Source organism: Sciurus carolinensis, chromosome 5 (genome assembly GCF_902686445.1).
Source record: "Sciurus carolinensis chromosome 5, mSciCar1.2, whole genome shotgun sequence".
NCBI classification, from domain to species: domain Eukaryota; kingdom Metazoa; phylum Chordata; class Mammalia; order Rodentia; family Sciuridae; genus Sciurus; species Sciurus carolinensis.
This window is the reverse complement of record NC_062217.1, coordinates 32,252,937-32,270,171: the sequence shown is the minus strand read 5'-3', so window position 1 is coordinate 32,270,171 and position 17,235 is coordinate 32,252,937.

Sequence of the window (17,235 nt, the reverse complement as noted above, 5' to 3'; positions counted from 1 at the left end):
CTTTTTCATATTGAGAACACTCTCATTTATTCCTACTAGGCTAAGATACATACTCAGCACAGATGAGTGGATGTTGGTATTTGTTAAATACTTTTCTGGGTCTATTAAATGATCATATGGTTTGAATTTTTCATTTTTTGCTAACAGAATGAATTGTTCCATTTGTAAATGTAAAATCAATCTTATATTCTTGGGATAAATTCCACTTGTCTCAATAAATCATGAGATATAATCCTTTTTATTATCATGGACTTGATTTCCTACAATTTTGTTTAGAAATTTTGCATCTGTGTTCATGAGCGATATAGATCTAGTATAATTTTCTTCTTCTTTTTGGAAAGTTTTTGTTTGTTTGTTTGCTTTTGATGTCAGAGTAATCCTGACCCCTAGAAATGCCTCTAGGAAATATTCCCTTCTCTTTAGTTTTCTGGAGGAGTTTATGTAGGGTTTGTATTATTTCTCCTTTAGTTATTTGGTATAATTTATCAGCAAAGCCATCTATGCTTGGAGTTGTCTTTGTGGGTAAGCTTTTTAAAGTACAATTGTTTCTTTAATAGATAAATGGTTAAGTTATTTCTTGAGTGAGTTTTGGTAGTGTGTTAAAGTTTCTCACAGTATTCTTTATCCTTTTAGTGTCTGAAGAACTTGTAGTGATGTCACTGTTCCCAACATTGAGAGTGTGTGCCTTTCCTCCTTTGTCTTAAGAATTTCTCTAGGCTTATCAATTTTATTGCTCTTTTTTTTTTTTAAAGAGCTTTTGGTTTCACTAATTTTCTGTACATATTAAATGTTTTGTATTTTGCTGAATTCTGCTGGGATCTTTATTTCTTCTTCTGCTTATTTTGGGTTTCAATTTAGAAAACTAGTTACAAATATCAGAGTATTTTGTGAGGTGTCTGAAGATTTTTTATTGAGAATTAATTATTTATGTTTGTGGTTTTCAGAATAGCATTGACTTCTTGGAGAATTACAGAGTTACTTGCTACTTTATTAGTAGCTATATCAAGAGAAGATAACCAGCACTTTATATAGCTTATTGTAGAGTGGCATAAAGGGTATGCAAGTCCTAAATTTAATATTTTGAATTGTTAGATTCATTTTTACCAGTGTGATTAGTTATATATTTGAACAATAGTCAATCTTTAAAAAAATAAAAATAAAGAACTACTGATTTCTAGACTTTGGTAATATTTCTTTACAAATACAAAAACCATTGTAGGACAAATTCTCTTGACATGTTATATTGGTCCTATTCCAACTGTGAATTACATTATGTTAACCTGCCCCTGAGTATATTTCTTTTTTATTTTCCACATCTCCTTCCTTCGTATTCATCTTTCCTGAATGCATTTGCTCTCTAGGCACTTTCAATTATGCAGAAATATAGTCTTGATGGTTCTGTAAGAGCTCTGGATTTTGAGACAAATTTATTTCCCAATCCTTATCTGCCATATGATAATTATGAGACTTAGAAAAGTTATTTTACCTCTCAGTGCACATAGTTTAAAAAAAATATTTTTGTTGTCGATGAACCTTTATTTATTTGTATGCAATGCTTAGAATTGAACCCAGTGCCTCATGCATGCCAGGCAAGTGCTCTACCACTGAGCCACAACCCCAGCCCCCATATAATAATTTTCTTAATAAGTAAAAATGGAGCTAAAAGTTCTGTGTCAAAGTTGCTACGAAGATGAAGTGAAAGAACATATACAAAGAGGCCTTCATATTAGTAGACACTTAGTAATTCTTAATTCCATTCTTTTCATTGCCAATTTCTTGGCTATCAGTCACAAAGAGGTCTTGACTGTCTTCCTGAAGGTGTAGTAGTCCTATAGTTTTTCTGATTCAGGGAACGGTTTGCAAGAGGGAATTGCTCCACACTCTGCCGTGTGAAACCCAGACAAGGAGAGTTAACATTCCAGACGCCTTTGATAAATAGGGAATGAGATCCTATGGATAAATGCTTCTGAAGGTGTTTCATGAACCCCCTCAGCTGGTCAAATAAGACAATGACCCACCAACCATCCATAGTGTTGGCCATCTTGATGAACTATCCTTTCGCCAGATTTCCCTTTCTCACTCTCTCCTGCTTCCTGGGATCATTTCTCAAATAGAACACTTGTGCCTAAGACTTTGTTTCGTATTCTGCCTGTGAAGGAATTCATACTAAGACAACACATACTATGTTTATTATCTGGGCTAATCCTACAGAAAGAAAGTAGAGGAAGACAAATGACTATCCAAGAATATTTCACAGTATAATTCAAGAAACAGGTGAGTAAATATATAATTTCAATACAATGTTAATTTACAATTTACATTTATCAAATATTTATCAGTTAACTAACTCAAAGTTTAAAGTTTAGTTTCCTAAAATCATATTTTAGTCAACTTTGTTGCTGTTGTGACTAAACGATCTGACCAACACAACTGTAGAGGAGGAAAGGTTTATTGGAGGGCTCACGGTTTCAGAGTCCATAGAAGGCTGGCTCCACTCCTTGGGGCTCCAGGTAAGGGAGAACATCATGGTGGAAGAGCGTGGCAGAGGGAAGCAGCTCGCATCATCAAGAAGCAGAAAGAGAGAGAGAGAGAGAGAAAGACTCCACTCTCTAGATACAAAATATACACCCCACAGCCTTGCCCCAATTCCAATCTCCTCCAGCCACACCATACCATTTCAATTAATCCCATCAGGGATTAAGTCACTGATTGGGTTAAGACTCTTACAACCCAATCATTTCTCCTCTGAACTTTCCTGCATTGTCTCATATGTGAACTTTTGGGGGACATCTCATATCCAAACCATAATAAACCATATCACTTAAACCAATGGAAACTGGTTTTCTTTTTTGCTCAACAAATATCTTGTAAGACTACTCTAAGAAAATGTAGGTAGCCACAGTTCATTCACTTTCACTGAAGTATAATTAGTCTTTGTGAAAATGTATTACATTTGACCTATCCATTTTTCTGTTATATAATCTAGGATTATTTTTATTTTTAGATTGCTTTTTGTTATAAATATTACTGCCACGAATAAGCTCATACCTGTGTCTTGAAGCACATGTGCAAGAGTTTACCTGGGGTGCGTACTTAGAAATACTGTGGTAAAGTAATCAAGTAGTAGTAGTGTAACTGGTAGTAAAGTAAGTTTATCTTCAATTTTACTTCATAAAATTGTTTAAGTTTATGTTCATAAGTTTAACTTCAATTATACTGCATAAAATCAAGAAGTTTTACAGAAGTTATAAGAATGTACACCTCTTCAAGCACTGTGTGAGATTTCTGGTTTCTCTACAATATCACAGCATTTTATATTGTCAAACTTTTTCATTTCTACAGTGTGATATGTATGAAATGGTATCTTGTAATTTTGATTTTGATTTTAATACTCTGACTACTAAGGGGATTTGAGCTTTGGTTCATGTTTGTTGACTTTATTCTTTTGTGAAATGCTTGTTCAGGTTTTTTTGCCTATTTTTTATACTGAATTTTTAAAAATTATTTTTAAAATTTTTACAGACTACATTTTGATTCATTGTACACAAACAGGGTACATATTTTTGTTTCTATGGTTGTGCACGATGTAGGTTCATAACATTCATGTAATCATACATGTACATAGGGTAATGATGTCTGTCTCATTCCACCATTTTTCATATCCCTCATCCTCCCTCTCATTTCCTGCTACATAATCTAAAGTTCCTCCATTCTTCTCTCATCCCCCACCCTCATTATATATCATCATCCACTTATGATAGAAAACATTTGGCCTTTGTTTTTTGGGATTGGCTTTTTTCACTTAGCATAATATTCTCCAATTCCATCCATTTATGTGCAAATGCCATAATATTATTCTTCTTTATGACTGAATAATATTCCATTGTGTATATATACCACAGTTTTTTTTTTTTATCTATTCATCTGTTGAAGGGCATCTAGGTTGGTTCCACGATCTAGCTATTGTGGATTAAGCTGCTATAAATATTGATGTGGATGCATTACTATAGTATGCTATTATCAAGAACACAAACAATAATAGATGTTGGAGTGGATGTGGAGAAAAAGGCACACTTTTACCTTGCTGGTAGAGTTGCAAATTGGTGCAGCCACTCTGGAAAGTACTGTGGAGAGTCCTCAGAAAACTTGGAATGGACCCACCTTTTGACCCAGTTATCCCACTCCTTGGTTTATACCCAAAGAACTTAAAATTACTATACTGAATTTTTTGTTTTAATTTCTAGTTTATAAAATGAATGTTAATCCTTTCTCAATTATATAGATTGGAAATCGTGTCAACTCATAATTTATGGCTTCTTCTTTTACTTTCTTTATATCTTTTGATGAATAGAAATTCCTAATGTAGTATAAGTTACGTATCTTTCCCTGTAGTCTTTGAATTTTCAAGTTAAGCAGCTTTGTCCTTATGTCAAAAATATAAATTTATGTATTCATCTATAGGTTTGTTTATTTATCATTTTTCTATTCATATGAAAGTCTTTAACCATCTGGAATTGCTTCTTGAATATAGTATGCTTTCAGAGCTTAATTTTATTTTTCCCATCAGGCTAATCCATTGTCTGAAACATACTTACTAAAATGTCCCTCTGTCTCACTTTGGTCGGTCATTTCCATTCAGCATTTAATAAATAAATAAATAAACAAACAAACAATCACCAAATTTCTTGTCTGTTTAGCCAATTCTCTATTCTATTTTATTTCATTCACTATTCTACTTTATTTTTCAGTTTGTCCATCCCTATCAATACTACAGTGTATTAAATAGTGTGAAGTTGTTTGTTAAAATAAGTTCCTCAACTGTTCTTTAGTCTTTCACAGATTCTTGGCTATGTATTTCTTGCTATTTGTTTTTCCATGGAAATTTGAGAATCGGGTTGTCACATTTCATGTACAAAAATGTTAAAACACAAGCAAAAAAATGATTAACACTTTTACTAGAATCACACTAAATCAATAGATTAATTTGGGAAAAATTTATATTTTCATTATTTGATTCATCTAATACACAAACATGGTATATCTATCCATCTATATAACTATTCTTTAAGGTTTTTCAATATAATTTTCAAAGTTTCCCATAAAGGTCTACACATCTTTTCTAAGGTTTACATTCCTAAATACTTTATATTGTAATATTATTTTAAATAACTATTGAAATTACATTTTCTAGGTATCTTGCTGTTGTATAGAAATGTTATCAGGTTTTGTGTATTTATTTTGTGTTATTCATATTAAATTACTTTATTAATGCTAGTGACTCGTCAGTGGATTTATTTGAATTATCTATTCAGATAGTCATATTATCTAAGAATGTTTTTCTAATTCTTATACCTTTTATTTATGTACCTTGCCTTACTTATATTTGAAAGTAGTATAATAAGCACCTGTGTTGTGTCCCTGATTTAAAGAAAACTTTCGATATTTCTTCATCTGGTATGTTGATTGCTGATTCTTTATTAGGATTTCTCTTCTATTGCCAAGTTTTTATTTTGGTTGAATGTGCTTCTATATCTGTTGAGTTTATCATATGATTTTCTTCCATAAGTTATTATAGTGATGAATAATATTAATTAATTTTCTTCTGTTAAACCAGACTTTCATTCCTTGAATAGATTCTACTGGCTCAAAATACACTTTTTTTTCACATTCTTAATTTGTTCTGATAATTTTTATATTTATTTTTATAGTTGAAAATAAGGTATAATTCTTATATATTTCCCCCCTGCCCTTGTTAGATTTTGATGTCACAGTTTTTATTAAACTCTTAAAATGAGTTGAGGGGAATTTTTTTCTTATATTCAGGAATAGTGCATACGAGATTTAAATTGTTTTTCCTTAAATATTTGACAGAACTTTTTGTTTTTTTCTTTGTGTGTGTGTGTGTGTGTGTGTGTGTGTGTGTGTTTGTGTGTTTCTGGGCCTATTATTTTTACTAAGGGAAGATTTAAGTTCTGAATTAAGTTCTTTTTCTTTTAGAGTCAATTATGGTAAGTTATATTTTCTAAGAATTCATTACACATAAGATTTTAAATGTATTGATATAAAGTTGTTTCTAATAGTCTCTTATTATCTTTTAAACAACAAAAGTATCTGCAGTTATGTCCCCTTTTTTATTCCTAATATTACTTAATAATTCTTGCTTAATATTTTCACCTTCTTTATTTTGTTCTTACTTGATCTTGCCAAAGTTTGATATACTTTATTAGTGTTTGTTTTATTTGTGGTATGTTTTATTAGTGTTTATCAGTGTTTGTCTTTGATTCTCTGTGTACTTTTCTATAACCTTAAATTATTTCTGTATTGTTTTTCTACAGCTGTGTGACAAATGACTGCAAACTTAGTAACTTGAATGACACCCATTTGTTATCTTATGTCAGAATATATGTTAGTTGGGTCCTCAGCTCAGGGTCTCACCAGGCTGAAATGAACATGTTTTCTGGGGTAACGATTCTAGTCTGAGGCATGGGATCCTCTTTCCAGTTCACTGGTATTGCTGGAATTCTTCTCTTTATGATTATATGGTTTAGGTCCCCCTGCTTTTTTAACATTTAAAATTTTTTTTTTGCTAGCTTTTGACTGGAGAATATTCTCAGCTTCTACAGACAAACACACTTTTTTTTGCTGTGTGGTCCCCATAGACCATTCACAACATGGTTATTTGTATTCCTCCATGCTAACAGAAAATAGTGCTGGAACTCTGAAATTCTTGACTTCTGTCTCTGACCTCTAGAACGTCTTTGAAAGGGCTCACCTAAGTGTCAGAACCACTGACACTCAACAGAAGGGGATGATATTGAATGTGTGCACAAGTATGCAGAATTCTTAAGTCATCATGGAATTTTTCCTACCATTAGTTTTTATATTTATCTTTTTAAAAATCTTATGGTGGTTTTATTCTGTTGTTTCTAACTTCTGAAATTAGATGCTTAGTTTATTGGTTTTCTACAGTATTTTCTAAGATTTATTTAGATTTAATGAATTTGTGGAAATTTGTCTTATTTTCTCCCTATAATTCTGTTAATTCTTGCCTTATATTATTTAAATCACATTATTTTGTACATAGCAACTCATAAACACTGTACATTTTTGATCAATTAACTCATCACTATGTAAGATCTCTAGAAATTGTTTACCTTAATATACCTTTCTGAACTCTGTTAATGTGGTATAATTTTCCATCCTTATATTATAAATTTTATTGTTTTGTTATGTTTTAGATGTATCTCTCATCAACAGCATATAGTTGGATTTTTAGAAAGTCTAGCAACTTTGCCTGTTAATTGGAGTTTTGGTCACAGTTATATTTTTGTAATTACTGATATAGTTGGGTTATTTCTAGAAACTTGTTTTGTATTTTAAAATGGTTACACCTGTTCTATGTTTATTTTACTTTCCTTGCACATCTTATTTTACATTAATTAAAAAAAATTCTATTATATTTTCTCCATGATTTTGGAAATTGTTCACCCTATATTTACCCATTTTTAAATGATTGCCCTAGATATTTAGCATTCAGGTTTAATTTGTTAATATGTAAATGTAGTCAGTGCTTTATTCTCCTTCCAAACTCAGAACATCTAACATTTTAGCTAACTCTACCAACCGATGCTATCTTTAGTTGGAGTTCTTTCTGTAACCACCCCATTGTTATTTTTAAACACTTAGTGTTATCACTTTTCTTACTGTTCATTTTTTTACCATTTTAATACATTTGCTTATTCTAGAAATATATTTTTCAGAATTTGAGAAATTGGAGGAAATAAACTTTTTCAATTTTAGTTTCTCTGAGAAATATCTTTACATCATCTCCTTTCTTGAGCATAATTTTCTTCAGTACGTAATTCTAGGCTGTGTTTTTCTTAGCATGTTGAAGATATCATTCTACTGTTTGCTGGCTTCCATTTTTTCTCCTTTTAGATGCTCTTGATACTTGTTATTTGCAGAAGTTATGTTTCATTGTTAACACTGAATTAATGAATATTGCAGAAGAATATTCCTAGAAGAAGCAAGGGCTAGATCCCTCTGAACCTATGTTTACAATGTTTTTGTCAACTGATCAATACATAACCTTGCTATATGTACATTTTTGCTTAAACGAATCATGTCTAAAATATTTTGTTGGTTCATTAACATTGAACTCATGACTAACAGCATTGTAGCCTAGGCATGAATGATGCTTCTCTAACACATGTATTTTCTCTGTGAGGCAGCTTTGTAATCAGATTCTTGTGCTTGGAAACATGAAACAGGTTAGCACTATGCTCAGGGAATATTTTAGACAGCAAAGTCACCAACAAAAAGCACAAAAGTTGGGGAACTGTGGCACAAAAGTGGGAAAGAACATGTGTTTAGAGATCTGAAACATGAAGAGAAAGGGTGGCCTTATTCAGCGTTGGCTGGGAATGTGCATGTCCAGTGACTCAGACACTTGGCCACTTTGAGCCTGTCCCTGAATGACTAATAAAGTCCTGAAGGTACTATTTGGTAATATATAATAAATTTTAGCAAGTAAGTGAATTTGCAAACACAGAATCTGTGAGTAATGAGGAACAACTACAATTGGTCCTTTTTATTTTCAAATTTTATTCTTCAACTTTGGTGATTCGGCAGTTTCATTATAATAGTATATAGATGGATTTCATTTATTTAAATTTTTACTACTTCTTTGTCTTCATAAATCTGGGGATTAATATCTCTCATTGGTTCTTAAAAAATGCTCAGTCATTTCTTCTTCAAATATTCCTTCTCTCATTCTCATTCTGGAACTCTATTTAGGCATATTTTTGAATTTTTTTAACTCATTTTTTATGACTTTTATTCAGTATCTTCCTTCTCTTTGTCTTCCTTTGTTGCTTTGTAGATGTTTGGATCTAATTTTCAGTTTGCTAAATCTTTCTTCAGCTATATCAAATCTGCTGGTAAATCCATTTTTCAAATTTTAATTTGTTATTTTAATTCTTATAAGTCCTTCTTTACATTTTTCAGTTACAGTTGTCCTTTTGTATATCCCACTTTTGTTTATAATTTTATTCTTTTCTATTTCTTTAAACCTCACACATGCACAAAATATTTTATTTTATATCCCATGTCTAGTAATTAGCACTGTAAGAAACTGTAATTGATTCAATTTTTTTCTAGTTCATAATCATGATGCTTTATTTACTTATCTATTTTGTTTTCTTATTTCCTTTTTATAACCATTAGCCTATATTACTTTATTAGTGTCGGTTTTTTGAGGCCTGGGTTAAAGGTGTGATTCTTCCATGAGGTTTTAGTTCACTTTTCCTAAGTGTCTGGGAATCATCTTAAACTGAATTGAGAGTTTGAAGGCTTGGGGGTCACCTAGATCGTGTTGAATTTAGGTTGAAAAACCTATATGAGACCCAGATGTGTATCTAAATTCTTAGGGAATATTTTCCTGTTCTACCTAACTTAAAAATTTGAGACAGAAACCCTTTTTCTGAGTATATATCCCTTAGAGGTCACAGTTTTATCAGTAGACTTCCCTATTCAGTGTTTGAGGTTGTGCATATTTTAGTCTCTGTCTCCAGTAATTGTACCTTGGAAATTATGAAATCTGAAGTTCAGTGCTCTCAGGGGTTTCTTTCCTCTCTCTCTGTGTTTTTTGTTACTTGATCCACACCTTCTGGATTTTTTTTTTTTAAAGCAATATGGTATTTCTATCAATTGGTTTCATATTCTATTAGATCCAAGAAGGACAGAACAATTTTTTCAGAGTTATGTTTACATGCATGCACACTAGATTAGTGTTTTGAAAGTTGCAAACACTAAAAGTAGGAGAAAAAAAGAGATATTCTACTCTGTGTGAAATTTTAAAAACTATTTTCTTTTCAAATTCCAAAACAGTATGTGTTCATTGCAACAGGGCATTAACATAGAGATGCACAAAGAAAAGGATAACAGTCTGTCTTCCCCGCTCTTCCCTGAGTAACCCATATCTGTCTTTTCATATATATTTTTTCTTGAGTTCTATCAGTTCACAAAATCAAATGTAAACACATACACAATATAGGTTTTCTTTATTTTCATTACCAAATGATGAGACCACACTTGAAGTATTTCTGGAACTTGCCCTTTAAAAAAAAAAAAAGGTGGTTGTTCTAAATAGTTGTTCACATTTATTCCTCCAGGTCAAGATATGTAGCCTAACTCTGCATTAGCAGCATAATATTCTGTACTATTCTATACCCTACTGTATTCAGCCATTTCCCTATTTATAAGGAGTAGTCTCTTTCTCCTAGAAATTTTACCATTGAATGTAGGAAAAGACTGGCAAGCAATATACTTATTTTTGTAGGACAGATTCTTTTGGATCCAATCTGTTTTCCAAAATACTATAGGGGGTTTATGAGAATCTCCTTTCTTCAGTATCCTTGCCAGCAATACATATTATCAGTCTTCCCAATAGGTGCCAAACTGATTGATGGAAATGCATCTCATTTTTGACTTTTTTACAAGGACTTGTACTTTCAGTAAGGTTGAACATATTTTCATATGACTAATAGTCATTTGCATCAACTCTCTTGTGAAAGGCTTCAAATACTTTTTTCACTTTTCTATTAAATTGCTCAATATTTACTAAAATTTTCTATTGCTCTTTGTAAGTTAGGAATTGTATTTTTGTCTGTCATATATATTTCAAATATTTTCTCTCAGTTATCATTTGCTATTTGACTTTGAATTTGGCATACAGAAAATTTGAATAAGCTCTATTGAGTTATAATGTATATACATTAAAGTGGACCAGTTTTAAATGTATGATGTGGTGGGTTTTGACAAATGGATACTGTTTTATAACCAGCACTCTAATAATAGCATAAAATGATTCCATTATCCCCAAAATTTTACATGTTCTTCTTTGCAGTGAGTCTTAATCTCCCAACTCCAACCCCAGTGGCCTGTGATCTTTTTCTTTGCCTTTTCTGGAATTTTGTATAAATGGAATTATGCAGCATGGAGATTTTTTGTGCCTATATTTTTTTTCACTTAACATATTGCTTTGGGTTCATTTGATGATGTTGTATATCATGCCATTGTGTTTTGTTGATTTTTAAATAGCTGAATAGTGTTCTATTGTATGAATATTCCACAATTTGTGTATTCATTCACCACTGGATGTACTTTCAGGTAGGTTTTGGCTAATATAAATGAAACTGCTATGAAAATTTAAATACCAATCTTTGTGTAAACATGTATTTCTTTCTCTTGGGTACCTTCCTAGGAGTGGGGTTGCTGGGTGACAGAGTAGGTGTATATTTAACTGTATAAGAAATTGGCAAATTATTTTACAAAGTGGTTTTATCATTTTCTTTCCATTCTAACCAGTGATAATGGCAAATTCTAGCTGCTCCACATCCAACATTTGTATCATTGCTCTTGCTAGTTTTACTCATTTATTGGGCATGTAGTGATATCTTGTGCCTTTAATTTGCCTCCCACTAATGACTAATGATGTTGAGCATTCTCATATCTTCTTTGGCAATTTGTCTATTCAAATAGTCTCCCTCTTTTTGTTTTTGTTCCTTGTTTTTGTTTTTCTTGTTGAACCATAAGGGATCTTTTTTTCTGAAAACAAAATATTTCTCAGATATATATTTTGCAAATGTTTTCTGCTGCTCTGTGGTAGTTTGTTCACTTTCTTAACAGTGTCTTTCAAGGGTAAAAGTTTTAAAATGTCATAAAAACTAACCTATCTAGTTCTTCTTCATGTTTCATGTTTTTGTGTCTTTTTAAATAACCTTTGTAAAGCTAAAGGTCACAAAGTTTATTTTCATTTATTGTCTTTGAGAGGTTTTACAGTGTTGTTTCTTGAATTTAGGTTTATGATACATTTTGAGTTGATTGTCAAATGAAAAAAGTTACTAAATATTGTATTCACTAGCATTCTACCATTTTTCAATTTAAAACTATATTTTATGTTTATGTACATATGCATGAAAAAGTTGAGGATTACCTAAACACCAAGGACACTTTGACTTTTTCATTTAGAAGATTATCAACAGCAGAAATACAGTAAGTTTTCTCTTTGTTTAGGAGACACCTTGAAGAATCCACTTCAAAAATAAAATTAAGCTAAATTAAAATTAAAATTTTGAAGACACCTTGGGATACATTAAAAACTTGACAGAAGTTCTTTGGTTTTATCCATGAAGTTATTCAGTCCTTGGGCATATTAAATAAAAGAAAAATCACCATTGTCTGGGACTTGGGTTTAAAAGAAGCTTAGGTGTTTCTGGTGGATTCTATTGCCTTCCAGAGGACTAACATAATTTGTTGTGACTCATGCATTTGTGTCCCATAGAATCAGTGAGCGCTCTCAGGAAATGGTAACTAACAAAGCAGTGTATTTTAATATGGTATGTTCGTGAATACAAAAGATGAATTATTAGTCTACTTAAGAAACCTCTAGAAGGAAGAGGTTGGCTAAATAAAATTCTATGCAAATGCTTTTTATTTTTAGCGTAGGAGACTATTTTTGAGGTTAACTTTGTGATCCTTAAGTAAAATTTTCATTATTTTGGGAGAACTACTCAATGCCTTGGGACAGTGACAGAATGTTCAAATGTACATTTTAGAATTGTTTTTCTGAAATGATTATGCAAAAAACAATCTATAATTTTACATAGCACTATTTTTTACTCGGAGATGTATTTAATCCATGGACTTTAAAAACTTCAAGGATTTGAAAACATTAGTAAATTCAGATTTGCATCCCAAGAGAACTACAGTAGATAAATAACAACTCTAAGTTTCCTTTCTACTTACTCTTCTTTCCTGTCACCCTCCCAAATCAAGACCTGAATACTAAAATTGTTCTTATTCCCCTGCCCTTCTCCAATATTCCCCAATAGCAGCCAGAAAAACTAAACATGCCACTTTTCTGCTTAATATCCTTCAAAGATTTCCCTCACCTCTTAGGGTAAAGTCACTTTCCTTAACAGACCCCAGAGCTCCAGCCACTGCCCTCCTTTGCAGCTGCCTCTCTCTACTTTTCCCTGCCTTATGCGCCCCCAGCTACTCCAACCAACTTCTGTTCCTTGCAAAATCTTTACATGGTGATTTTTTCTGTTTGAAATAATTCTCTTCCCCTTTATTGCCTGGTTCACTCAAATCTCTTCTGAAGTGTTATTTCCTCAGGGAAGGGAAGTTTTCTAGAAAGCTCTCTATGTTGTCTTCCTTCTTGGTAGTATTTAAATAATTGTCTAAGAATGGGTTGAATATCAGACTCCTTACAAGCTGCCCCTCCCTGGGCACCATCTTCTTGTAATTCTGTATCATGATTGTGTTACCCGTGCCCAGCACATGTCTTTCATGCTGGAGATAGAACAATTACATATTGGATGAATGAGAGATGAATGCAAACTCATGTGTTCTATAAATACTCATGACTTCAACATGTCATCAAAGTCAAGGACATAATCCTAGATGTAAAAATGTGAACTTTAGCTATATGCAGATATTTATTTGCTGTAGAGACCATGTTAACCTCTGTAATTACCCAAGAACATTGAGAAAGTCATTGACCATCAACTATCCATCTGGAGAGAGGTCATGGGCAATGAGCTGATGATGTCTGCTGGGACTATGTTCCTGTTGAAAGCTTTTATCAACAACTGAGTTGAGAATGTTGGCACAGTGTTCATTAGGCTGATGGGAAGCTTAAGGGATCACTCATATGTTTGGTATCACATTCAGTGTCCAAAAGGATCTCACTCAGATTAGAAAGAGGAATCAAATAGCAACACATAACTTAATAAAGGAAAATTCAGAATGATTTGAGCAAATATAGAAAAAGAAACATAAGAGCAAAACATGTGACAAGCATAGAGATTTTAATTGACTGCATGAGTCAATAGAATGCATATTTGTCAGAGACATTGATTTGATGTTGGGCTCTTTTAATAGAAACTATGTGTCAACAACCATTGAAATCACTGAGCATCCCTGGTCAGACCACCCTTGCTGTACCATGTCCAGTTCTGGGAGGCAGATGTGCAGGGAGATATTGACAGCTGAATTGCCGTGGTGATTCCAAATCATGTCCTACGGGAAGAAATTGAAGGTTTAGAGATTCTTACTTAATGAGAAGTTGAATTTTGGAGAATATAATAAGGCTGTTGAATGAAAGACAGGGACATTAAACTTGTTTTCTGTGCACCCAAAGTGAAGACCTGGAACCAACAGGAAAATTCTAGGGAAGTAGATCTCATTAAATTTCCAGAGCTGTCTACCAGGGGAGTGGGCTATGCAGAACTCCCTTTACTGAAGTAAATTACACTTAGGAAAGGGAGAAACAAGTTCTGATTAGCTCTCTGTCATTTTATAGAGGACATGTGAGAGTGGTAGAGTCCTTTCTTCTTTTGTGCAGTTCCAAACTCTTACATGGTTTAGACCACAATATGTTTGGAGAGCCAAGCCAGAGATATGACTAGTTCAAGCAATTATTTTTAAGGATCTCATCTACTTTGTCTAGAATCTCCTTGTCTATCCTAAATCTCAGAGGCACAATCCTATTTCTCTTCACTTTTGCCACAAGTGTCAGTGTAGAAACAACAGAGTGGAGGTGGAAAGAATACTAGTTGTCAAGTGAATTCATGTCCTAAGTAAAACTTGGATAGTCTGCTGCTAAGGTCCCCCATCATTGTGTTTCTGTGATTCCAGTGGAAGGTAAAAAGGGTCTAGTAATTGGGGGAAATGCCATAAACAGCTTACACCATTTTGGAAGAAATACAAAGGAAAATAAGAACAATGATCATATTGTACAAAGCTGTTGTTCATACTCATGACAGCCACCAAGTATGCACAGTATTCTACCCCAGGAGCACTGCATGTCCTTTACCACCTGGGAGAGACTGTGAATGGGCCAGGAGTGAATTCTCCCTTTTAGAAAGGGAGGAAAATAAAATTAGGAAGTGCAACCATTCATGCTGATATCCCGTATTTTGGAATTTTACATGATTGAGCATATATTTTTGTGAAGGAACCAATAACAGGTGCCTGAAAGGTGGTGCACAATTAATTGAAATTATTGTTCTTTGGTTTTCTTCTTTTCTCTGGTTTGTGCCAAAACTTACAAGAAAGGAGGCACATAAGATAAGGTTGTCCATCAACTTTGTGTCAGAGTTAAAGTGCAAATGTCCTCATGAAAAGGCTAACCCAAAGTAGACACATTTGCTGGTACCCTCACTAAAGGAAACAGTGTGCACCTAGAGAGTTGTTCACTCTTCATTAGGAAATAATAAGCTCATTGATTAAAAGAGTGCATTTTCCAAAAGAACTTATACTTTTCACTAAAATTTTGTATTACTTTAAAACATATGGTTATGACAACTGGAAAAATAGCTAGAATTTTAAAACAGGGATTTTTAAAAATTGGAGTTGGCTTAATGTTTATTAACTGCATGACTATCGGCAAATGAAATAACCCGTCTAAATTCCTTCATGAATAAGATGAGGATAATACCTGCCTCTTGCACAGTTCTCATGAGGATGAAGTAAGAAAATGTGTAAAAGACCCCATCAGGCAGCCATGGACAGAGTTGTGGCCAAGCCATCGTCATCTTATAGGACACAGAGTTGTAGCTTCTTGGAGCAACTACTGGTAGTACACAGCTGAGGTATTAACTTTTAGAAGCAGGAATGATAACTCCATTAACTTTAGACTTTCATGAGGAAAAAGGTGTATTAATTCCAGTCACTTCTTTGATTAGTACCTTCATGATATAAAGGAAGTAGCATCAGTGTTTGAAAATTACTTGAATTAGGAGTTTCCTCATTAAATTTCCATTTCAGTTAAGAGTTATTGACTATGAGTTAGATTTGCCAAAGGCTTCACTTCACTACCCTGGAAGTAACAGGCACTTTCATGAACAGCATTGCTTCTGTCAGGTTACTGGGTACCATTTTGTATTAACTTGCTGTCCTGGATTAAATAATACGGCTCCATAGTAGTGGCCAGTGGGTACTGTTTAGAGTTCCCATCTACTTAAACATCACTTGCCCTTTTGTTTGCTGAGAGAGTCGATGATGCCCAACTATTGGGAGCACAAGGCTAACAGAATCAACACTAAGATGTTTCTTTGCCTACATCTGCATCTTTCAGGCAGGATAGAAGAAAGACATGGTGAAGTTACATAAAGTACTTAAGATATGACCCTGATAGATTATCCACAGGAGTTAAAAGGTGGAATTTATTTCTTAGTTTATCATTTTGGCAGAAACTATTTGGCATTTGTAGCTGGCAAGATAAAAAATGTTCTGTTTTCTGTTCTCAAGAAGATTTACTTTGCTTCTGCCTTTGTCTAAACTTACCCCTGAGCTTTTGTTTTGCATCAGAATTTGAAGGAGCAGACTCAGTATTTTGCATTTAGTTAATTTGGTGAGCTCATTGTACTCTTATCCTTGGGTTATTAAATAGTTCAACAATAAATATTGCATCATTGTTGAATATGTAGCATGCATCTCATTTGAATTGCATTTTATAACAAATGATAATTATTTGCATAATATTTTGAATGTATTTTGGATTAACTCTTATTAATAATAAGTAGTCAAATACATAACTGTGCTCCATAGGCAAGAGAAAAATAAAATTTGGACTTTTTCCATTGAAAAGTACAGGCTGTGGAAGAGAGAAAAATACACGAATGTTTCTGTATGTGTATGTGTATTTGGGATAAACACATGTCCCAAGTGACAGAATTGAATGTCAGATTAACTGACCAAATTTCAGGTTTCATAGTGAGCCAAACTAAGGTTTCACAGAAATCTGGGACCCAATCTCATATCCTGTACTTTTATTCTAAGACAGGATGAAGCTGTGAACACCCTGGGCTGCAAGAACATTCCACCCTGGGAGGAGAAGATCTTGTGAGCTCATGGGGCTTTCCACCCTGACCACCAGCCACGGCAGCCAAGAAGCACCCAGTAGCAAGTGAAACATGGCCCTTAAGTTATCAAGCGCTTTTTGTGAAAAATTTGGCTCTAAGCAAAGAGGACACTATTTTAAGGGTGACTCATCTCTTGGGGTCAAGTGGAGACGACGGGTGGGATCCATGTACAGATCTGGCCCTTCCAATCGGGGGCACAAGGGTAATACCAGAGGTCATAGATTGGGTGGGTCTGGACCTGGCCCTCCAGGGAGAAGCGCTATGTAGATGCTTTCTGGGCAAGAAATGCTGAGGGGCGATTCCA